Below are 25,876 nucleotides of genomic sequence, written 5' to 3' on the forward strand. Positions count from 1 at the left end.
CACTACGGTCTCTGCCCCTACCCTTGCCTCCCTAAGGTGTGGTTCATAAAGAGAAACAAAGGTGTTCTTTTAAGAAATAAGGCAAATGTTACTCTTCTGCTGAAAATTTTCCAATCATTTCCCATCTCACTTAGAATAAAAATCAAAGCTCGTACAATGGCCTACAAGGCTCTATAGGAACGGGCCTCTGTACCCCTCTTGCCTTATCTCCTACCTTTCTCCCTGTGTTTTTGCTGCAGCCACACTACTCTTCTATTCAACATGTACTTCCCTCAGGGCCTTTGCACTTACAATTCCACTACTCCCCCAGTGAGCCACGCGGCTTCCCTCCTCACTTCCTACAGGTCTCTCCTTAAATGTTTCTTTTTCAGAGATGCTTTCCTGATCACCCTATATAAAATCTCCTTAGTCTACTCTTTTTTCTTCACGGCTCTTTTTATCTTGAGGGTTTTTATTTTTTCTGTCTCCATCTACTACAAAAGAAGCTCCATAAAAGGACAGATATAGGCTGGGCCTGGTGGCCCATGCCTGTAATCCCAGCACTTTGGGAGGTCGAGGCGGGTGGATCACAAAGTCAGGAGATCAAGACCGTCGTGGCTAACATGGTGAAACCCTGTCTTACTAAAAATACAAAAAAAAAAAAAAAAGTTAGCTGGGTGTGGGTGGTGTGTGCCTGTAGTCCCAGCTACTCGGGAGGCTGAGGCAGGAGAATATCTTGAACCCGCGAGGTGGAGGTTGCAGTGAGCCAAGATCGTGCCACTGCACTCCAGCCTGGCGACAGAGTGAGACTCTGTCTAAAGAAAAAAAAAAAAAAAAAAAAGACAGACGTAGTTGATTTGATCACTGTTATTTGTGCCAGAGTATCTGGCTCAATACATATTGTTAATTCTGACCTTAGATTCTGAACTATAAATTGGTCAGCAATACTGCACAGGGTGTTTACCAAAGGGTGGTAGGATAGGCAATAAGCACATTATGGAATGCTTGTATGCCCCTTTAAGACTTGAATTTTATCTTGTAGGTGATGAGAAGTTTCATGCCTATAATATAATAGGCCTTCAAATTTTATAGTCATTGTTACCACCACCATCATTTTAGTAAGAATGGGTAGATACAAAGAAATCTGAGAGTCACCTTGTTTCCTCCCACTGTTCCTATAGGCAAAACCCAAATCCAATCCACCTTTCTACACACCCACTACTCCTTACTTAGTATCTTACTCGGTTCAGGCCATTTCCATCTCTAGCCTCCTAACAGCTTTGGACCCCTCCAATCCTCTCCAGAGGGATGAGGCATGTTGTTAAAATACAGATTTTATCTTATCACTCCCATTCATAGAAATTTTTAGAGGCACAGGGTTACATGGTTTACAAAGCCTTGAATGACCTGGGAACTGCTTTCCTTCCCATTCTCACCTCCTGCATTCCTCCTTCACCCATCTTTGCCCCAGTCCCAGGGAAACTCTCTGCAGTTCTCCCAACAGCCCATGCTCTCACTTTCTTCTGGATCACTGCATGTATTTTCCTCGGTAGCCTGCACTGTCTCAAGAGTATTTTTGCTGTCTCCAGCAACAATTCTGAAAGTTGCATGCATTACATTCTGTGCTTTATCTCAAGAAAGCCATTTTAAAAGACCTCACATTATTCACCACCTTGCCAGAGGCTGTCAAGCTTAAGGATTTTGTAACCCATGTTCTCCTACTTCTCCTGTCAAACATGGTTACATGTTATACTTGCAGTTTGTGTATCTGCCTACAAAATTTTGCAAGTATAATCTCATCTGGGCATCTTTTTCTTTTGACAGTTTTGTTATCATCCTCTCCAAAGAAGGGATAGTTACATTAACCTAACGATAAATTTGCCATCTTTTTCTCAATTATGTGATCTAAGTCAAAATGTATCTTCAGTAGAACTTTTTATAGCGAATAAATTAGATACAGACATGGCTGATGCCTTATGGTTACTTTGCAAAATAATTTTATTTACTTCTATTCATATCTATCCTTTTTACTTTAAAAGGTCATGCAAACAACCTACAAATCCTTAATAATCATTCTCCAGGCTCTGCCTTTGACATGATATAATCAAACACAAGACAATATTAAAGACTGAAGCTTCAAATAGTCACAAGGAATTCTGGGCTGAGGGACCTTGTAGAGAGCATTATTTGGGTTAGGATGAAACAAAATTTGCAGTTATTTTCTCAAACATTTAAAGCAATATCCATGGAGGAAAAAAAAATCCTAAGTCATTGTTCTAAAGATGGCACTGATGCTTTTTAAGGTTTTAAAGCTATTATGTTTTCAGGAGTTACCACAATTTATATAATAACATACGGGTTGGAATCCCGATTCTGTCACCTGCTTGCTATGCTGTGACCTTGGGCAAGTTACTTAACCCCTTTAAGCCTCAGTCTCCTCAGCTGTAAAATGGAGACAATTATACCCAGTTTATAAGGCAGTTGTAAAGCTGAAGTAAAATGATATCCATAGAAGTACTTTATAAACTAAAAATAAAGCAGTGATGGTTTTTATCCATGGTCAATGCCAAAGAGCAATGCAATCAGAAGATAAAACTCCTCTCAGTACTTCGGTTCTCCACCTACGAGTCCGTTTATTTCACCAAGCTGTTATTTTTATTGTTATTGGAAGCATATCTAAAGATCTCTGCTGAGCTCAGATGAGTAATCAGGCCAAAATGTACTATTCAATTCCCACTATTAATTTGGGTGATAGTGTTGTTTTTGTTTGTTTTTAAAAAAACATTTCTTGGTATGTTAAAATTCTTAATATGAGCAGGTGAATTAACATTAGATTGAGAACCCAAATGCCCAAATTGGAACAATGTACAAATCTGCTAGTGATGCATGGATCGTGGCCAGTGGAAGCCCATCTGTGAGTCTGTAACCACTGTAAATAAAAGAATCCGCCATTGTTCTCAGAGCAACTCAACTCCTCTGCCAACAGAACATCCTTTGAGCACCCTCCAATTTTCTATAAATCCCAGGTTTGAAATTCTGATATAATCTTCTAATTTCTAACCCTCTAAGTATTTGAATGTATGTTAAGAGGAAAGCGTGACTTAAATATTTTTATAAACCACTGCTAATATCAAAAACAGCACTGGTATCTTATGTTCAAAGCCTCTGGGAGATGTCAAGAGAATTCTGGAAAAAAAAAAAAACACTGTCAATTTAACCACTTCCTAAGGTGAGTTTAATGAAGCAAAAGAGAATAACACTTCACCAAGGACACTGATCATTTTTCCAAAATACCTAAGCAAAGTAGATTTGACAAGCGTGACGGCACTTTCTCCTAGCATTATTGAGGCCTGTCCAAAAATTGCCGTTGATTCAGGGGAGGGGAGTCGTCGATAATGAGCTTCTGTCTCCCCTTCTGTAATAAATAAATTCCAAAATACGTAAGGCTCAAACATGATATTAGTTTATTTCTTGCCTCTTTTTCATTTCTGCACTTAAGGCATTTGCTTTTGCTATCCTCCTGCTAAGAAACCTCTACCTGGCTCTTTGCATAACTGATTCCTTTTCATCCTCCAAAAAGGTGCCGCACCACCCAATTCACCAAATGTTTGTTATTCTTAAATATCAAGGTTTCCATTGCCCTTTCCTGTAGTCTACATATCCTGATTTGGAGTTGGAAAAGAGAGTTAACCATAGAGACATCCTTTCCTCACTGAGTGCCCCAATGTTAACATTTGCATTCATAATCCATCTGCCATATTTATAGGAGGAAAAAAAATTTAAAAAGCAAAGCTATAAGCAAAAAAGAGTCCAGAAAAGCCTGTGATCTCTAACCAGACACAGTAAGGCTGGCAAACTCAGCCCTGGAACCAGGTCCCAGGTCCCAGGACATGCTGAGAGACTCCAGGACATGAGGAAATAGAAGTCCAGGCCCCCCCAGAGTAGTGAACATGCGGCAGCAGGAGAATTAAGATTTCCAGCTTGGTATCAGAACAATGTGGAGCAAATCCCAACATTACCACATGGAATAAGTCCTGTGATAGCTCTATGCCTCAGTTTCCTCATGAAAAAGAAAATAAACCAAGAGCACTGCTGACAGCAAAATGGAATACAGGGACAATGGTCTTTGCCAATTTGGTCACCCAATATTTTGTCTGACCTGAGCTCATACTCAGCAAACATGGTATAAAAGCCATCCCTTCAACTTGGGGCTCATAACCTATCTTAAACAACATTTGCTGCTCAAGTTATAATTAGAAATGTCTGGTTATTATGAGGAACATGAGAGGGCTTTATGAAGTGTTAATGAGCAACTCTGGTCTGTCTGGCATCAAAGTGAGTGGGCAATGACCTCAGGCTCCAGTGCACTAAGATAAATAGGTGGCAGCTTCACCCTGTAATCGCTGTACAACCTTGGGAAGTTATTTCATCTCTTTGGAAAACTTGGTTTGTAAATTTAGAATTAATAATCATACCTGCCCCCTAGGATTCATCTGAAAATTAAATAAGAGAACGCATGTTAACATATGCCTAGCAAACAAATAGTAAGCCCCAAATAAATGACAGGTATTTTTATCATTGTGACCTCCACACCAAAGATTCTGATTTTCAGTCTTTCACAGAATCCTGAGAATTTCTGGGAGATCCTGCTTTGCCACTTTTCCTAGAAATGGAACTTCATAAACCTGGGAAGCCAATGGCTATAAAGAACCAACCAGGACTTGTTTTCCTGGAGCTGAAACAGGAGGGGTATGGTAGAGACTGCTATTTGCCAACCAAAATCCATTCTTCCCTCCTTGTTCTTCTTAGGAATATTTTTAGCTGGTCACGTGGACTACCAGAATAAAAGACTACATTTCCCAGGCTTCCTTTCAGCTAGGTACGACCATGTGATTAAGTTCTGGCCAATGGGATGAGAGTGGAATTAAGACTGCAACTTACAGGCTGTTTCTTAGAAAAAGCAAGCCCTTCCCTCGCCTTCACATTGGCTGGAAAACAAATGTTCAGTTGGCCATCTTAGATGACAAGGAAGAGAGTAATACCCTAAAGATTAAAAAAGCAGCATGATAGAAGCAGGTTGGCACCCTAGCTACTTTATACAGCATCCATTCCAGATCGGACTTTTATATGAGCAAGAAATAAGCTTTCAAGGCTGGGCGCGGTGGCTCACATCTATAATCCCAACACTTTGGGAGGCCGAGACTGGCGGATCACGAGGTCAGGAGATTGAGACCATCCTGGCTAACACGGTGAAAGCCTATCTCTACTAAAAATACACAAAATTAGCTGGGCGTGGTGGCGGGCGCCTGTAGTCCCAGCTACTTGGGAGGCTGAGGCAGGAGAATGGCTTGAACCCAGAAGGCGGAGCTTGTGGTGAGCCGAAATTGGGCCACTGCACTCCAGCCTGGGCAACAGAGCAAGACTCCGTCTCAAAAAACAAAACAAAACAAAACAAAAAAGAAATAGGCTTTCATCTGCTTAAGCCACTGTTATGATGGCCTTTGTGACATATGCAACCAAACCTCTAGCCTCATAAATATTGTAGACAATGTGGACAAAGAAAAAGAAAGGCAGAATATGGTAGAGGATTGCAACATGTTCCTGGTACATAGTGGCATCTCATCATTGTTTGCAGAATTAAACATCCTCTGTTGAATTCCATGCAATCAACCCGAATTTGGAACACTGAGGTCAGCTTCAAAAACAGGAGGCACACAGGCCAGCTGGAGAGTGTCCATAAGGAGAATGACTAGGGTAATAAAAAATAAAGAAAACCCATCTCATGAGGAAAGACTGAAAGAGCTAGAAAGAGAAAGGTAAGCCAGAAAGGCAAGATTAGGTTTCAAGTAACTCAAGGGCGTAAGATAAACAGGGCTTCTCTCTTTGGACTCAAGTTTCTTCATCTGTAAAATAAAGAGGTAAACCCAGAAAAATCCCTTTTAGGTACAGCGTGAGGGACCTATAAATTCAAAAGAATCTATGTTGCACCAAGGGACAGAACAACAAGCCACCTAGATACAGAACTGAGAGAGTGAAGGGCAGATTTCCACTGAACATCAATAAACATCCCAGTAATGTTTCTTGTCCAGCAATAGAATGGCTGCCTTCCAAAGTCCAGAGCTACCTAACTAGAGGGTTCAGTCAAGAACTAGACTTGGATACAGGTCCCTAGAGGACGTTCTAAGTCTTGGAAGAATCAGGAAGTTAAAAGAGCTCCCTAGAGATACAGTTCCTTCTTGCAGACAGAGCAAAAAAGGTGAACTTTGTAACAGACCGTTTTGGATTTGAATCTATTTCTGCCACTAATCTGGCTACATGATCCTGAACAACTTATTAACCTTTTTTGAGCCTTGGTTTCCTCATTTTTTAAATGGGCATAGTAAAACATAACTTGAAGTATATTTTATTACAATATTTACATTTATTATATTGAATAAAATATTAAAAATATTCCTATACATATTTTAATAAAATATGGGTCAGGTGCTTCTTTGTGCCCTGATTACGTTCTGTATTTTCCTCTTCGTGGCACTTTCCTCATTTTATAATTTTTCATAGATAATAAATAAATAGTGAATGGGTAGATGGAGGTCTGGATGAGAGTCCTTTTGCAGTGTCTGATGATCCTGCAATGGCCGCTTCTCCTTCCTTTCCCACCTTGTGAGTGGGAATATTGTATAAATACAATATTTATATTTATTATATTGAAGAAAATATTAAAAATATTCCTATACATATTTTAATAACATATACTTCAAGTTATGTTTTACTATCCCCATTTTATCCCCAGATGCTCTCTGGGTCAGCTGCAGCCATTTCCTCTTTTGAACAGAGCTGAAGCTGCTATAATATATATCAAGCACATAGCACAATATAGGCTCATAGCTACTTAAAGTAATCATCTTATTGACTTTATAAATGGAGGAAAAGAAAAATGTGACGAGCTCAGAAGATGAAGTTAGTCATCCTGGTGGAACCATCAGCAGGTAGAAGGCTGGAATTGGGCACAATCAACATAAACAAGGGCTTGCCACATAAGTGCTGTGGCTGAAGTACAAGCAGGATCAAAAGCCACTCACAAGGTGGGAAAGGAAGGAGAAGCGGCCATTGCAGGATCATCAGACACTGGGAAAGGACTCTCATCCAGACCTCCATCTACCCATTCACTATTTATTTATTATCTATGAGCAATTATAAAATGAGAAAAGTGCCACAAAGAGGAAAATACAGAACGTAATCAGGGCACAAAGAAGCACCTGACCCAGACTTAGAAGGTCCGACAAGAGTTTCCAGTGCACATATCTAACTTGAGACCTGCATTACCAAGGCAAAGGTGTTTGGGGGCAAAGGGTGGGAAGACACCTCAAGCTGATGATGTGTTTGGAGGGGGGTGGAGAATCATAAAACGTCTCCCACTCCTCCTCTAAAACTTCTATATTCTGAGGAACCAAGAAGACTGCTAAGTCCTTCCCAACTCTAAGGTTCCACCATTATGGCCTCAGATGCAAAAGCAAAATAAAATAAATGCCCTACCCATTGGGGTCAAGTACTTTTTTAAAAGAATAGTGGCAGGTGTGGATGGCAACATGGGGGTTCCTTACGATGTTGGAACTGTTTGGTACCTTGACTGTGATTCAGGAACCCACACAGTTGAGAAAATAGTGTAGAACTTAACATACACACATGAGTACACATGCAAATGAGTACAAGAATCTAGGGGAATCTGAGGTGGAACGAATCAATGTCAACATCCTGGCTGTGATATTACACTAGAGTTTTGCAAAATATACCACTGGGAGAAATGGGCAAAGTTTACAGCTATCTCTCGGTACTATTTCTCACAACTGCATATGAATCTATAATTATTTCAATAAAAATTTCAGTTACAAAAGTAGATGCAGATAAAAAACATAGTTACATCAAATTGTAGTTATGAAATATAAATTTATCATTGAGATTTTAGCAAAACACATTTAAAATTTGTTAATTACTGATATCTACTACCCAAATATTGTTTTGTAATATTTTGATAGTTCCTTCATTTTTAGACTAATACACATCTTTACAATAATTTTCCTATGTAAATACAAATATATGTGTGTACATGTTTATGTAGTTTAATTCAATGTATAAAGACTGTTTCTTGTTTATACTACTAATTTTATATTTTGAAGATCTTCCCATCATATTAAAAATTTATTGAGCTGGGCATGGTGGCTCACGCCTGTAATCCCAACACTTTGGGAGGCTGAGGTGGGAGAATTGCTTGTGCCCAGGAGTTCACAACCAGACTGGGCAACATGGTGAGACACCATCTCTACCATAAAAAAAAAAGCAACTTTTTTGAGTTGGTAATACTATATAGGCATATCTTAGTTTTCTATTTGGTAATACTACATAGGCATATCTTAATATTCTATTTGGTAATACTATATAGGCATATCATAATTTTCTAAACCAATCCTCTATTTTGGGACATTTTAGGCAGTTTCAAGTGTTTTTCTATTATAAATACTTCTGTAATAAATTAAATCAAACTGGTTGCCAATATTACCCAGACACGAAATGTTGAGTTAGAATGAATGGTAGAAATCACCTGACCAAACAATTCCCCTAAAATAAACGTACACCCACACATAAATCATTTTATAGTTATGGAAATTATGGCCTATTCTCCCTTTAGGATGTAAGGACAATGCACAATTTCAAAAGTTCCCTATTTAAAACAGAAAAAAAGCATGAGCCACCAACCTTGCTCTAAGTCACTTTTGACCTTGTAGAATCAAGTAAAAAAAGTATAAATGGAGGCAACTCTAGAGAAAACAATTAAGAGTTTGAAACATGATAGATATGGTTCATATTCATATTCTCTGTGACACTGGGGAAGCCATTTAACTATTTTAATTTTGTTTCTTTATCCATAAGTATATCCTCCTCCTTACTAGGTCCTCAGTAAATATTTCCTGTCTAAATGAATGAATGATACTGGCATATGCAGGTACTCAACTGCTCACTGTTACTCAAACATGCAAAGTTCTTCCAAGCTTCTAGTTTGGAATGTCCTCCCCCATCTCCCTCTCCACCAAGAAATCTTGCCTACACTGCAAAGCCAGCACTAATGTCCCCATTCAAGAAGCCTTCATCAACCCACTTACTTTTTGCCTGTACTGTCTATCTCATACTTTGTTATAGTTATATAGACCCTTCTTTCTACTGCTGGTAAAAGAGCGACTTGAGGGCCAGTTTTCCTCCTTTTTCATCTTTGAGTAGGGCTTTGCCATCCATCTCAACATGAGACAGGTTGCTCACATGCCCCAGTCTGTCTAAAGCTTTGGATGAGAGGCACACAAATAATACCTATATGTGTAATTGGATTGTTTCCTCCTGGAATTTAGAATTTGGGATTCAGAGACAGATGATCATTGAGAACTGGTTGCTTTAAGCAGTGGCATAGAAACTCAGGACCTTTGAGGAAGCCACGTACACAGAGAAGACAATAAAGCTGGTCTTCAGAGAGAGTGAAGGGCAGAGCAAATGCACAGGAAGGGAAAAAAGAACTATGGGGCACTGGAGAGGGGGCTTCCAGGAGGTGCTCACTTCTGGGATACCAGGTGCATATGGGCTGGCTCCACTGCCCCTGGGCCCCAGGAATTACTCTGTGACTTTATGACAACTCCCTTCCTTTGGTTTTTAAGTAATATGTTTTAAATAGGCTTTGACTAAGAAATGGGTAAAGACTACAATGCTTTTTCCTCCATCCCTTTATCATTCTATTTCTTCCTGTGAAAATACTCTTTCCAACTTTATCTGAAATGTTCAAATCCTACCCATCCCTCAAGACCTCAACCTAACCAAGAAGGGACCCGTCTCTACCTTCTCTGAACTCCCTCATAGAGCATCCTGTCTGTGCTTGGCACATGTACATTAGAGCTACTCCTGCCTTGCCTTAGCCTCCTTTTAAATCACTTCCTCTCTAGGCCTCAGTTTCCTCACTCAAAGTGAGTGGACTGGATGAGATTGCTGGGTGGCAAACAGGGTTCTACACAGTCCCAGGTTCTCTCCCAGACAACACTGTTGTGGGGAGAGAGGGGAGTGGTCCCAGAAAGCAGTGTCCAGACTCCCACCTTTACTTTAACAAGAGCTGCTGTTCTCATACACAGTCATGTGCACATAATCATGTTTAGGTGAATGACACTGAATATATGACAGTCATCCCATAGGATTATAACAGCTGAATAATTCCTATCACCTAGTGATGTTGCAGCCATCATAACATCTTAGTGCAATGTATTACCTTTTCTATATTTAGATATGTTTTGATATATACTTACCATTGTGTTATAATTGCCTACAGTATTCAGTACAGTAACATGCTATACAGGCTTGTAGCCTGGGAGCAATAGGCTATAGCCTACAGCCTAAGTGCATAGCAGGCTATACCACGCAGGTTTGTGTAAGCACACTCTATGATGTTTGCACAACAAAATCGCCCAAAGATGCGTTTCTCAGAACGTATGGCTATATTAAGCTATGCATATCTGTATTTTATATACTCAGAGTCTGGCTGAGGCTGTATTGAGAAAAGGAATCCAGTACTAATCAAACTTGAAACTACTAAACTAGAAAATCCATAAGGCTCCAAGATACCACAGCAGTAGGCGTAGCACAGTACAAATAACAAAAACAAGAACGCAAATTTCATTGAGCTAGACACTCTCCTAAACACTGTGTTCATCAACATTTTAATCATCACACAATCATATGACCTAGATATTCTCAACTCCATCCTAAAGCAAGAGGCTAAATCACATAAACTAGAAGTGGCAAAGCCAGGCTTTGAGCCCACGCAACAGAGATCCACATCTGAGTTCTTAACCACAATAATATACTGTCTTCTAAGCTCCTTTAAGGGGAGATAGCTTAGCTTTTGTTTCTTTTCCTTTTTTATCCAACACAGCACAGTACTTGGCCTTCTGGTCACTTAACAGTGTTTGCTGAATAAATAGATGCTTGAAGGAACAAAGGAAGTCTACCGTGTATTCCATGAAAACTGAGACACAAACTTCTAGGACCTCGGCTGCCTCCAGGTGATAGCCCTAGCCAAACAGCCCTTTTATAACTTAGATGCTTTCCACGCCATCTTCCTGAAAAGCAAAGAACCTCCTGCAACCTGGTAGAAATTCCTGTAGGGTATAGTTTAATTTATAGGGCCGACCACTAAGTACCATTAGCATGATGAGTCCATAGATGCATACTTCACCAGGCTCATTATCTTCAATTCACATTCAATATATTCCCTATATCAGGGTTTCCCTACCTCGGCACTATTGACATTTTGGGCAGGAAAATTCTTTGTTGTGAGGAGCTGTTTTGTACACTGTAGCATATTTGGCAACACCCTGGCCTCTACACACTAAAGGCCAGTAACAGTTCCCCCCACTATTGTGACAACTAAAAATGTCTCCAGACATTACCAAATGTCCCAGGAGGAAGGCATGAAATAGCCCTTCATTGACAACCACTGCCTTACATGAACCAGCTTTTATACAAACACTGGGAAAACAAGAAAAAGAGGTTGCGTGCAGTGGCTCACGCCTGTAATCCCAGCACTTTAGGAGGCTGAGGTGGGAGCATTGCTTGACCTCAGGAGTTCGAGACATGCCTGGCCAAGATGGTGAAACCCCGTCTCTACTAAAAATACAAAAATTAGCCAACCATAGTGGTGGGTGCCTATAATCCCAGCTACTCAGGAGGCTGAGGCAGAGAATTGCTGGAACCCGGGAGGTGGAGGTTGCAGTGAGCGGAGATCACACCACTGCACTCCAGCCTGGGCAACAGAGCAAGACTCCGTCTTAAAAAAAACAAACAGAAAAAAAAAACTTAGCTAGGCACAGTGGCGTGCACCTGTAGTCCCAGCTATGAGGGAGGGTAAGGCAGGAGGATCGCTTGAGCTTAGGAAGTAGAGGCTGCAGTGAGTTGAGATCGTGCTATTTGCACTCCAGCCTGGGTGACAGCGAGACCCTGTCTCAAAAAAATAAAAACAAAATAAAGAAAGAGAAAAAACTTATGAACAATCCCAGAATGAATATAACAAAGACAAGGCTCAGTGCCTTCTAAACTGAAGAGAGAAAATTCTCCACCTTGAAGAAACCTCAGGATAATAAAAATATTCTCAACACTGCCTTACTTCACTTGAACTTCAGCACAGCCAACACTTATCAAGTTATCTACTATAGGGCAAGGAATATAGTGAGCAGTTTTCCATACCTTATTCCATTTGTCCTTCCTAACAATCTGATAAGAAAGGCATTATTGGCTGGGCATGGTGGCTCACTGTGCCTGAACAATAATGTCTGTAATCCCAGCACTTTGGGAGGCCAAGGCAGGAGGCTCATTTGAGCTCAGGAGGTTGAGACCAACCTGGGCAACATAGTAGAACCTCATCTCTAAAATTTAAAACTTAGCTGGGCGTGGTGTCACAGTCTTGTAATCCCAGCTACTTGGAGGCTGAGGTGGGAAGACTGCTTGACCCCAGGAGGTGGAGGTTGCAGTGAGCTTTGATCATGTCACTGCACTCCAGCCTAGGTAACAGGGTAAGACCCTACCTCAGGAAAAAAAAAAGAAAAGAAAAGAAAAGAAAAGAAAGGAAGGAAGGTGTATTAATCTAGTTTCACATTGCTATAAGGAACTACCTGAGCCTGGGTAATTTATGAAGAAAAGAAGTTTAATTGACTCGCAGTTCTACAGGCTTAACAGGAAGCATGACTAGGAGGCCTCAGGAAACTTACAATCATGGCAGAAGGCAAAGGGGAAGCAAGACATGTCTTACATGGTGGCAGGAGAAAGAGAAAGTGAGAAAGGAAGTCCACATTTTAAAACCATCAGTTCTCACTCACTATCATGAGAACAGCACGGGGGAAAGCTGCCCCCATGATTCAATCATCTCCCACCAGGCCCGTCCTCCGACAAATAGGGATTACAATTCGAGATGGGATTTGAGTGAGGACACAAAGCCAAATCATATTAAAAGGCATTATCTGTTTTACAAAGGAGGAAACTGAGGCTCAGAGGATTTAAATGACTTGCCCAAGGTCACAAAGCTAGTCAGCAATGTTAAAAACTTGAATCTAGAACAACCACTGGCTCCAACTCCAATGCTTTCTCCACTGCTGTAATAAAATTTTCTCATTCACACTTTATGCATTAGACAAAAAGGTATATCCTAAATGTTAACAATGGTTATTCATGGAAAACAAGTTTATCAGTTATTTTTATTTTTTCTTTGTGTTTTCTACATTTTCCAAATTGTTTTGCCTTGAATATGTATTGCCTACCTAATGAAAAGCTATTCAAATTAATTTCTGAAAACAAAAATAATTCACAGAAATATCGACCTTTAATGCCAGTTTCAAGTAAATCATTATCATCATTTCTCATGTATGAGTCTACCAAAGATTAAGAAGTTTGTCAATACTCAGCTTTGACAAGAATGTGGGAAAACAGGTAGTCTCATATACTGTTAGAAACTTAATTTAGTGCAAGGTTCTTAGCAACAATGCAGGATCTATCATAATGTGAACTGCATATGTTCTTTCTCTCAGTAATTCCACTTCTAGGAATTTTTCCCACAGGTATACTGCATATACAATATATAAAAATATATGCTCAAAGATATTTACCCCCTATCAATAGAGGAATTGGGACAGTGGAATTTAAAACAATTATTAGAGAAAACAAGGTACATCTTTAGGTACTAATATAGAAAGCTATCTATGACAGTGTTAAATAAAACATCACATTATATAATAGCATGTATAGATGGATTCTAGGAATTCAAGTGTACATTATATATATGATTGGATGTATGTATATGTGAATATGCAAGAATCCATGTCTGTGTGAGAAGATAGAAAAAAATGGGTTTTTATTTTCATTTTTATACTACTCTCTGAATTGTTTTAAATATTCTTTTCATTAACCTGTATCACTGCTATAAACTAAAATAGGTTTGGGGGGGTTAATTTTTAAGAGCCAAGAGGCCTGGCTTTCATGCAGCAGCTTGAAAACAAAGCAAGACATAAAATAGAGCTGTCTTCTGTTACAACTGCAAATGTTCACAAAACGAGACAGTGTGTGAAAGTTTCCCAGCCTCTGTATGCCAATGAGAGGCATAATGGAGACAGTTCTCTCCTGGCACATTCAGAGACAAAGCCAGGCTCCTATCTCCTGTTAGGAGATTTTAATGGCTGAATTTTAAGACCAATAATTACAGTAAAATCCTGCTATACTTTCAAGGCAACCTAAACCAATTTCCCTAGCAATTAAAACCCAACTTTTCCTGTCCTATCCCTCCAGCTTGTCTCTTCCTAAAGTAGCTGATATATCTTGGCTACAGGGTGCCCAAGATGTCAATTCCTCTTCTGAAAATCTCTCATGTCCCAATATGGCAGAAGACCTGAGTTCTGCTGCTAGTTTCACTGTGTATAAGCTCATTGAACCTAATTGAACCTTCTCTCAAAAACATTTTGTTAATACCACCTACTTCACTGGATCATTGCAAGTTCTGCATATGATAGAGCATAACAAAGTATGTTGCTGGTGGGGGATGTTGATAATGGGAGAGGCGATGCATGTGTAGGGGCAGGGGATATATGGGAAATCTTTGTACCTTCCTCTCAATTTTGCTGTGAACCTAAAACTGCTCTTAAAAAAAATCGTCTTTAAAAAATTAAATTTAGGCTGGGTGTGGTGGTTCACATCTGTAATCCCTGTATATTGGGAGGGCAAAGCAGGAGGATTCCTTGAGACCAAGAGTTCAAGACCGTACTGGGCAACATAGCAAGACTCTGGTCTACAAAAAATTAAAAATTAGCCGTGCATGGTGGGGTGCATGCCTGTAGTCCTAGCTTCTTGGAAAGCTGAGGCAGGGGCCTCGCTTGAGCCCAGGAATTCGAGGCAGCAGTGAGCTATGATTGCACCACTGCATTCCAGCCAGCTTGGGCAACAGAGCAAGACCCTGTCTCAAATAAATAAATAAATTTTTAAAAGACTGATACTTAGTGTTGAACAGTATAATTGCTGACCTTGTCTATGATGTAGAAATCCTGCCTACAATATGGAATACCTAGGAAGCCACCTCAAACCTCATTTGTGGCCATGCCCTCCTAGTTCACTAAGCACCAGTTATATCAGGTACACACTCCTTTCTACAAAGCTATCCCCCTTCTCCAGGTCTTTGCATTTGCTGTACCTAGAACTTGAAATACCCTACACTCTGCTCTTTCTTTTTCCTGCTTGTTTCTGTTTCTTCAGGTGTCAGCTCAAACATTATCTCCTCAGAAGGGCCTTTCCTGACCACCCCCTGGAAGATAGGTCTCCCCATCCTACTACCATCCTGAGCTATTCTCTGCTTGCTCTAGCCCTCCATAGCATTTAGCATACCATAGAACCATTTATCTTTGTTCACTGCTCATGCACTATAATCTAAACTCATAAGTGCCAAGGTCTTATCTGTCTTATTGTCTACTGTATCCCCCATGGCTAGAAGAGTGGCAGCACATAGTAGGCAGCCAGGAGACATTTATGCAATGAATGAATGAAGAGTATCAACTGCAAATGCATTCATTTACATTCCACATTCCACCGCGCCTATGAAAAAGGCAGGGTCAGTAAGATTTTTCTCATTTGAATGACTTGCCCAAGGTCACAGCTTGTAAATGACAAAGTCAGAGCTTACATTTGGAGTTCCTGACTCATAATTCCCTAGTACTCCCACTGCTCAACAGCCTCAACTAATTTAGACATGGAAGGGTTGAAAATAGAGCAATATATCTAGGCTTCAGCAACAGGGAAGAAGAAGAGAAAGATCTGCTTTCCTGCAGAGGTAAAGTAAGACAGATGGAGGGGAAGAAATGGTGAGCTATTATCTTATATTCTCGGGCTGTTGATTAGTAAAATTCATTCCTTCATCTGAATGAAATGCAGCTGCCTCTGGTACTGCAGCTCATGAAACCTCTCATCACCAAGTCACAGTATGGAAGAGACACTTTGCTGATTGAAGCAGCAAGTGAAATTTTAGGTAAGCCAGATGCAATTACCTAAATTGGAAAGTGACACCAGTCTTCACACCTTTTGAGCCACATGCAGCAGACTGAGAGCTAAGTCACATGCGTACACATACCCCAAAACTACAGTCATCTGCACATGGCATGGGGCTCCACGTCTCCCAGGCATGCTGACTCACTGACTAGAGAGAAGGGGAGGAGAAAAAGAGAAGAGGGGAGCAGATGAGTAGAAGAGGCAAAGGAGAAGAGAGAGGGATAAGGAAGTTGAAGATGGGTGGGAAAGAGAAAGAGAAGGATAAAAGAAGGGAAGAGAGGGAAAGACTGCAGAAGAGGAAGAAACTAAAATAAGAATAAGGATCAGGGAAAAATGAAGACTATTATCTGCTAAGATTTTTGCTGCAATGCTCCAGTGCCAAATGCTGGTACAAGAAAGTCCTTGAGAATTTCTGGGGTCAGGGTTGTTTTGTTTTTTTTGTTTGTTTGTTTTGTTTTTTCCAGAGAATTCTGAAAAAAAATTCTGGTTTCAATAATCATCTTCCAAGTTTCTCAGGTGTTTGATTATTCTTGCTGTGCCTCCATCACCAAGCAAGGAACAAGAGCCTAGGGCTCTCCCAGTGAGAAAGGGCCACCCAACACCGACACCGACACCGTCCTGGCCTCAGGCCTTAGGCCTGCCCAGAGCCACAGAGCTTCAGTTCTAGCATTTCTACCCATTATCTCACTCTTCCTCCAGGCAAACACAGGGCCTGCTCCTACCACTCACCCCTCCACAGCACTCCCCTGGGCATCTGCACAGCCTAATGGGCAGCCTACCAAAAAGCTGAAAGCCTGGTGAAAGCTTGTGCCAAGCTAACAGTATTCTCAGCCCTTCCACAAATATGTTCATGGTGAACTTGCAGCAGAGAAAAACAGTTGATCACATTTTCCACTTCTGGCTGAGACTAGAAATACTACCTTCTCTCCTGCTGCCATCCAGGCATCTCCTGTACCTCAGACCCCACCACTGGTTGGTTGTCAGTCTGTCATTCACCTGTGCAATGCTTCCCCAGGCTGCCTTTTTCCCAGTCTCACTGACACTGCCCTGGCTAGGGCCTTCGTTGTTTCTCAGGTCATCAGCTAAACTGCCATTTGATTGTTCTCCTGGTCCTCCACTGGCATGCTCTGTCTTCCAGCACACCCCTCTCCTTCCTCCTAAATCAAACATGCTTGGGGCCCAGGAATCTGTGTTTTCTTTTCCTTTTTTTCCTTCAACTTTTATTTTAAGTTCTGGGGTACATGTGCAGGATGTGCAGGTTTGTTACATAGATAAACGTGTGCCGTGATGGTTTGCTGCACAGATCAACCCATCACCTAGGTATTCAGCCCAGCATCCATTAGCTATTCTTCCTGATGCTCTCCTTCCCCCTGCCCCACCCATGCCTTGACAAGCTCCAGTGTGTGTTGTTCCCTGCCATGTGTCCATGTGTTCTCATCTTCAGCTCCCACTTATAAGTGAGAACATGCAGTGTTTGGTTTTCTGTTCCTGCATTAGTTTGCTGAGGAAAACAGCTTCCAGCTCCATCCATGTCCCTGCAAAGGACATGATCTCATTCCTTTTTATGGCTGCATAGTAGGGAATCTGTGTTTACTCAGGTAAATCTGATGTAGCCACAACACAGTTAGGAACCACTGGTGGGATTCATCCTTCACACAGCTGTAAATTATCTCCAGGATTCACATTTTGCCCTCTTTTCCCTGGGGCTGCAGTATGACTTTTGTAAGCCGTAGGCATTTTTACCTTCATGGACCTATTCCTCTATTAACAGAAAAAAAAACACATATTTTAATGACTGCATTTGATAAAGATGAATTCATTATTGTTATACTTATTTATTTTATTCTGATTTTTAAAGGCAATTAAAATGTAAACATTTTTGTGGACCCTAAAATTATTGTGGTTCCTAGACACTGTGCCTACTAGATAAGTCAGCCCTACCTCACCCCTGTCTCCAAATCTTCAGTGGCCTCCCGCAGCCTGCAGAATAAAGTCCAACCTCCTCAAGCAGACTCACCCTGACCTAGGTCTTATCTTCCCAGCACCATCTGCTATAGCACCTCCCACCCATCTGGGCTCCAGCTTCAAGCCTAAATGCAATTCTCTCAACATACCATGCACTATGATGCCACTGTACATTAGCCCAAAAGCCCAAAACAAGTTTTCTTTCCTTCTTTCCCTACAGATTTCTGCCTCAAATATCAACTTCCACTGTGGCCTTCTTTAGTCTTCCTGGTTAAAATTATGGCTCCTTCTTCTGCATCCCTATTGCACTTTATATAACTATTATTATACTATTTATTCACCCTGCCTTTTGTCAAATATCTCCAATTCTAATTGCACTTTTTCACAGCATAACACTTCTAAAATCAGGAAGTGACTTACAATGTATGCCAAACACACTTGCCAGCTACCAGGTAGAGTACTACACCACAATACAACAACAGTAATTTTCTGCACATGCAAACTCAACACTGCACAGGAGGCATTGGCTCATCTGGTTGCTTCCTTGGTGGTGACATTTGCACTGTTAATACCACACACATTTCAATTTTAATTTAAAGTTTCTATCTCTAGCACTTTTAAAACTATGTTCTGATGTATTATTGAAATAAAAAGATATTTTTTGCATCTAGACTATGGCCTGTGACATGTGGGATAAAACAACTAAAGGTAGTAGAAATTGCCAGATCCCTTGGCACATGTTACGGAACTTCCTAATTTCTTGGACCATGAAGAACTTCTCCTCAGATACTGAGCTACTCTGTCAAAAGCTTCCAAGTAAATTTCAGGAATAGCTGTTTAATATACAATAACTGTAATTTAGTTTTTTCAGAGTTACACCTTTCGCAACAAGGAAATGCACAATCTAAACTCCAGGATTCTTCATCCATCTCAAACATAGCTTTTTTCCAAAAGGAGTTCAAGATGGTGAGCACAGATTTTAAAAAGCAGTAAGTTAGCACAAAGCTTATATACAACTGTAGGTGGCCAAAGATGATACAAAGAACTTTTAATATTAAACCTGAAAATGGCTAAGATTAAAACTTAATGACACCGGTTAAGAAATACACAGATCTATAGATAAAAGTCATCTATTGTCAGTTCATTTAAAAAATTGTATACATTTTGAGTTCCCTTTTTTGGCTAAAAAAAAAAGTGACCTTTATGATGAATCATACAGTAGATTGTATTTGTTGGTCAAAAAAGCACAATCTTTTGGTAAGCTAATTCTTTCTTGACATGTCTATATTAGAAAACTGTTAAAGGTCTAGGCTATACATTAACCATCTTTCTTTCACTTCCAGTGTCTTTACATATGAAAAAATGCTCATTACTGAATTGGTCTAGCTTTCGACCAACAGTTACATTTCTCTCAAACCTGGCCTCATTTCTATTAAAACCTAGCTGTATGCTTATTTTTAGATTTGGATGGGCATATTTCATTATAAATGCCCTTTTAAAAATTCAAAATCCGTTCATGCTTTTGTGCATCCAACAAGTATTTATCAGGCTCCTAATAAATGCCAAGCAATGACAAGACTACAAAGGCAAATAAGACTCAGCCTTGCTCTGAACTTTACTTACAGACTAGAGGGAGAGACAGGCCAGGCAGCATGTTACAACTCAATGTGATGAGAGCTGTGATACGGAAGTAAAGGCTGCTGAGGAGCATGGAGAATGACCATTGCACGCAGCCTGGGATTAAGGAATATCTAAGCTAAACCCTGAAGAATGAATAGGAGATAACCTGGAAAAGTGGGTGTCCAGGGGTCTATGGGATAAGTTGGCCTGAGTTGAGAGAACAGTGTATGCAAAAACGTAAAGATGGAGGTGCAGGCTGGGGAGGGGATCTACCAGTGGAGAGACAGCAAGTTTTGTTGGGCCAGCTTTCAGAGGTGCCACAAAGGGCTTCTGATGTCCTGTTAAGAATACCTTGGATTTTATCCTAAGAGCAGTGGGGATCCATTTTCATTTGCAAGATATTTTTCCAAAAATGTATAATGCTTCATCAATTATATTGTTCTCTCCATGCCGTATCAAGTCTTAATCAGCTTTATTCAATGCTGTTTTTGCTCTGTCTTCATTTCCAGTGTTTTTAAATTCTTTATATTTAAGTAAAGAAAACATATTTGTACTTTCATGGGATTAAAAAACAACTGAACTCATTTTGGTTCTCTCAATCACTCCTATTTTTCCTTGCCTCAGAGAAAGAAGCAAATAAAAAAATTCACCACTAAATTCTTCATTTGCAATCGTATGGGCATTTTACTCAATATAGAATAAGTAGAGCCTGTGTAACCTCACGCAACTTGCTTAACCTCTCTGTGCCTTAGTTTATTCAACTATAAGACGACAGTTACTATCATTTACCTTATAGGATTCTTATGAGGGTTAAATACGACACCATATGCACAGTGTTTAGCATAATCCCTGAATTATAATAATTAAATTTTAGCTATTTTTGTCATTAAGTATTATTGAACAATGTACATATATGTACATGGTTAAACTTTGAATTTGTATTTTATTATAATTCTAATGGTATACACATACATATACATATATGTGTAAAGCATATATATTTATATACACTTATGTTGTATGTTGAAAGTCTTTCCAGAAACTTTTAGTAGAATTTCTCTGAGGCAAGGACCTAAATGATCAGGAAGGGAAGAGGATACTTAACTTTTCTCATTTTATTCCTTTCTGTAATCTTTAATTCTTTTTTAACCTTTTATAATAAAAATTGGTGAAAACTCCTGTTGTGCAAAATAAAAAAAAAAACATTATTCTCAAAGCTTAAGATAATTATATGGAAATCATTTTATATAGAGAAAAAAGGGTGTGGAACTTAGGCTTGACTGGCCTAGAAAAGAGGAAAATTAAGACTAAGAGAGAATTAGTATCTGTTCTCAAAAATCTGTTGTCTAAGGGCTACCATGTGAAAGAAGGATTAGATATAATTTGTATCTAGAGAACAGAAAGGCTGATTTTGCCCAAATAAAAAGAACTCTGCACTGATGAGAACAGTTCAAAGATACCGCCCTAGTAGCAAAAGCTCCATCACAGAAAGTGTCCACCATTGGCTACCTGGCCAGCTTTCTGAGATTTGGTTCCAGGGATTCCCCTTCCAAATCTATGAAATCTGGCAGTCTCCAAGCATTTGAAATTTGAAACTTAGATTGATGTATCTTATTCTGTAATCCAGTAACTGGTGCATCTTTAAGTGATTATCCAGAAACATCCAAACTATAACCACACATTAAATAAGTTATATAAATTGGCTGGGCACAGTGGTTCACGCCTGTAATCCCAGCACTTTGGGAGGCTGAGGCGGGTGGATCACCTGAGGTCAGGAGTCCAAGACCAACCTGGCCAACATGGCAAAACTCCGTCTCTGCAAAAAATACAAAAATTAGCCTGGCTGGTGGTGGGTGCCTGTAATCCCAGTTACTCAGGAGGCTGAGACAGGGGAATTGCTTGAACTAGGAGGCAGAGGTTGCAGTGAGCCGGGATCACGCCACTGCACTCCAGCCTGGGCAACAGAGTGAGACTCCGTCTCAAAAAATAAAAAATAAGTTATATAAATCAACTTTGCCTCCAACTGACAAGACCTTTCAATGGGCAGGTATTCTTAAGAAAGGATTATTAGTACATATATGTTTATTATACTTCCATGAAGTATACAATTATCCAAACACATATCTCATAATCTTGAAACCTGGTTCAAAATGTGGATGCTGTGTTTAAACACTAACTAAAATAGAATTTGTTAAAGGTAATTTTTGTTTCCAACCAGATTCACACTACATGGTATTTTAGCATTGTTCATTAACCTTATTCTTTTTTTTAATATATACAATATTTTTGTTTATTTATATATGTGAATTTCTATATATTTAGATATATAGAACAAAGCCTAAAAAGTGAGGATCAAAAGAGAAATCCTTACCTATCATTATCCTTATTCTTTAAAAAGTATTAATATCTGTTTCCAGATTTTAATTGGACTACTCTTTTTCAGTTTGTCATTATGAACTTGGTAAATTAAGCCCAATATTGGAACACTTTAGCAGCTCAATATTGAAAGTCCTACTTTTGTGGTTCTACTTTCCCTGAAAAGTGGGGTGCACACAAGAGAAATAGGGGGTTTTCAGCATTGGGGTAGTGCAGTGCCTTTGAGATATGACAGGATGACCTTTAAATGACAACCTTTTCTAGAGAATAATTTGAATGAAGAGAAAGTGAGTCAGGGAAGGCAGAGAGCTCTGGAAGTCACATCTGGCTAGGAGACTGCTCTGGTATCTACCACTTGAGAGGCTGTTGACTTAGAAAGCCATTGCATTCCTCTGAACATGTGTCCCTCTTTTATCTAAAAACAGGGGGGAAATCAAAGTAGATAAAATTGTTTCCATTTCAACAATCAGTTGATATTTTGTCTACCCAAAAGTTTAGTTCAATGGGGAAAAACTCAAACCTTTGAGTCAGAAGAAGACCTAAGTCTGGCTGTCATTATCTATTCTACCTTTGACAGGTCTCCTACCACCTCTGAGAATAAGTTTCTTCATATGATAAATTGAAAGGGCAAGACACAAAGTAAAGAAAAACTGCAAATGTATTTTTATATTGTTTTCAGCCTCAACTAAAGCTCTGTGGTAAGAACAGCTCTTATGATTCCACTTTTATAAATGGGAACAGGCCAAGCATGGTGGTTCATGTCTGTAATACGAGCACTTTGGGAGGGAGGCCAAGGTGGGCAGATCGCTTGAGCCCAGGAGTTTGAGACCGGCCTAGGCAACATGGCAAAAAACCCCATCTCTACAAAGAAAAAAAAAAAATTAGCCAGGTATGGTGGTTCATACCTGTAGTCCCAGCTACTCAGGAGGCTGAGGCAAGAGGGTCATTTGAGCCCAGGAGGTCCAGACTGCAGTGAGCCATGATCGCACCACTGCACTCCAGCCTGGGCAATGGAGCAAGACCCTGTAATTACAGCACTTGGGATGCCAAGGCGGGCAGATCACTTGAGACCAGGAGTTCGAGACCAGCCTGGCCAACATGGCAAGAGCCCGTCTCTACTAAAAATACAAAAATTAGCTGGGTGTGGTGGTGCAGGCCTGTAATCCCAACTACTTGAGAGGCTGAAACACGAGAATTGTCTGAACCCGGGAGGTGGAGGTTGCAGTGAGCTGAGATCACACCACTGCACTCCAGCCTGGGTGACAGAGCTATCTGTCTAGAAAAGAAAAGAAAAAGTTTACTAGGTTTTTCAGCAAGTAACAATAATGCAGAGGTTTGATCCCAAGTCTCCAAGCACAGACACATGCTGCTTCCCCAACCTATTTAATAAAATTCTGGGGAAATGAAATAAGAGAATTGTCCAAGTGTCCTATTATAAACAGTCTTATAAGTTTAAGGTATTATTAAGACTAAGCTTTAAATTATGTAGCGAGATATCAACATATTTTTTCTACTCATTAACATTTCTATCAGAGCAAAAGTCCCATAAACCACTGATCCTATCCAGCATGTCACAGTACAATCAGTTGAATAAATGGGCAGATTACTGCCACTTTAGAAATGATCCATGAACTTAATTAGATATACTAAACAAATGGATACATTTACATTGCACAGGCCACACTTTGAGGATCTTAGAAGAAATAACTATAATTAGGCAAGACAGATATAGTTGTACTAGTAAAAGAATCCTACTCTCAGAGTCCAATCCTTCATTCAAGCCAAACAAATCATTCTCAGTTGAAAATATGCATCCAAATCATTGTAAGATACCCTGTACTTACAAAGCCACAACATCCCCCTAACAAAATATAGGAGTGAATAGTGGATAAGGGGAGGAGAAAAGGAATCCCTGCAGCCTCTTCACACACCACCACTTTGATCAAGTTTAAGAATCAACTCCTGGCAATAGCACTTTAGAGATAACAATATTCTTAATGAAACACTTTCCCATCACAACAGGTTATTAAAGCAATCCATTATTCTTCTCTCCACCTATTAAAAAAGTCTGATTTAGTGAAAAAGACAATCCTCAAAAATCCAGGACTTACCATAGGCTGCTCTGTGTTATAGTTACTGCCCCCACTGAGAGTCCCCCAGAGGCCAGAAGGATCTCATTCACTACTGTGTTCCCTCACAGTGCTTGGCACATAGCTGGTCTCAGAAACTGTATGTTGAACTTATTCTACAATGTAATGTATTTCAAAAACCAATTTCAACTCTTAAAATAATAATCCCTATGAAAAAGGAAAACATATGTATTTCATATTTCTTTCATTTTCCTGAAGTGAGGCTCCTTCACACTCATTTGGAATGTGTTTGTTTTCATTTCAATTGTTTACATGCTCACTACATGTAAACATTATTATGGTGGCATCATTCAGAGAACATGAATCTTTTTAAGATTTAAAGGAGATTACATCCAGTCAAAAGATGGATTACACTTGGATATATCACAGATTTGAAAAAAACATAAATTGAATAACCACATACAACATCAATAAAAAAGTCCTGCCTGGGCGCGGTGGCTCATGCCTGTAATCCCAGCATTTTGGGAGGCCGAGCCGGGCGGATTACCTGAGATCAGGGGTTCAAGACCAGCCTGGCCAACATGGCGAAACCCCGTCTCTACTAAAAGTACAAAAATTAGCCAGGCATGGTGACAGACGCCTGTAATCCCAGCTACTCAGGAGGCTGAGGCAGGAGAATCGCTTGAACCCGGGAAGCGGAGTTTGCAGTCTGCCGAGTTCACGTCCCTGCACTCCAGCCTGGGCAACAGAGCGAGACTCCGCCTCAAAAAAAAAAAAAAGTCCTGAAACCATCAATCCCTTGGGGATCATTTTAGTTTTATTTAAAATGGTCTAAGAGAATGTCCCATCAATATCTTGGTTAACTTCAATAAGAGCATGAATGAGTAGAATTTGCTTTCAGCCCAGGACATTTGAGCATCTGTGGACAATATTTCATTCCACTTTGGGACAAGGAAAATAGAAAATAATAGCCCAAGGAGAGCTATTACACAATTAAAATAAACAAGCATTTGTTTGCAAAGCAGGGCATTTAAATTCAGTTTGATTTCATTACTGTTCAAACGACCCCATATGAATCTTTCCTCTGGAATCCTCAGTTGTCCAGTATTAAAGTTAACCAATGTAGAACCAACCACCGAGGACTTCAATTATAGATATCTCTGTAAACAATTCTCCGAACCTGGTTCCCTGAAGAAGTAAGCAAATAGCTATAATAATACTCCTAGTCCAACATGGATATATTAAATGACTGTTTTGCTACTGAAATCGCAAATGCCAACAGCAGTTCCAAGAGAGGACTCTAACTTGCCAAAACGTTTTATAAAAGACAGTTGCAAGCCCAGATACAAAGTTCAGAGGAATTTCCATTGTCCCTACATGTAAAGGTTTATGAAATCTGTACACTCAATGCAAAAGGACAAACAAGATCAAAGCCAACACATGAAATAAATTTCATTGTGCAAACAGTAAAAGCTGTGTAAAAGAGCTCTAGATCCCAGGTTAAAAACTGCAGGAGAAAGGTAACATTAACTCTAGCAGACGGCTGAGTTAAGATGTGGCAGAGCTTTACAGAATTGCAAATAGCATCAGCATTGCAAGAATAACAATTGGAATAAATACCGTCTGCATGCTGCAAAAACAATCAAAGCACATGCTCCTTCACCTCTCCCCCTCATCCAGCTGGGCAGTGAAAGCAGCTGCCTCTCCCAGCCCTCCTCCCAAGCCGTTCTTCGCCCCACCCGCTCCCC

General features: G+C 40.0%; 1 protein-coding gene across 9 annotated transcripts in view; it reads right to left on the reverse strand.

Moving 5' to 3' along the window:
• DNAJC6 (DnaJ heat shock protein family (Hsp40) member C6) overlaps positions 1 to 25,876 on the reverse strand; it is a 166,359-nt gene that overhangs the window by 79,287 nt on the left and 61,196 nt on the right. The window lies entirely within an intron of this gene.

The sequence above is a fragment of the Pongo pygmaeus genome, chromosome 1 (genome assembly GCF_028885625.2).
Source record: "Pongo pygmaeus isolate AG05252 chromosome 1, NHGRI_mPonPyg2-v2.0_pri, whole genome shotgun sequence".
Lineage (NCBI taxonomy): Eukaryota > Metazoa > Chordata > Mammalia > Primates > Hominidae > Pongo > Pongo pygmaeus.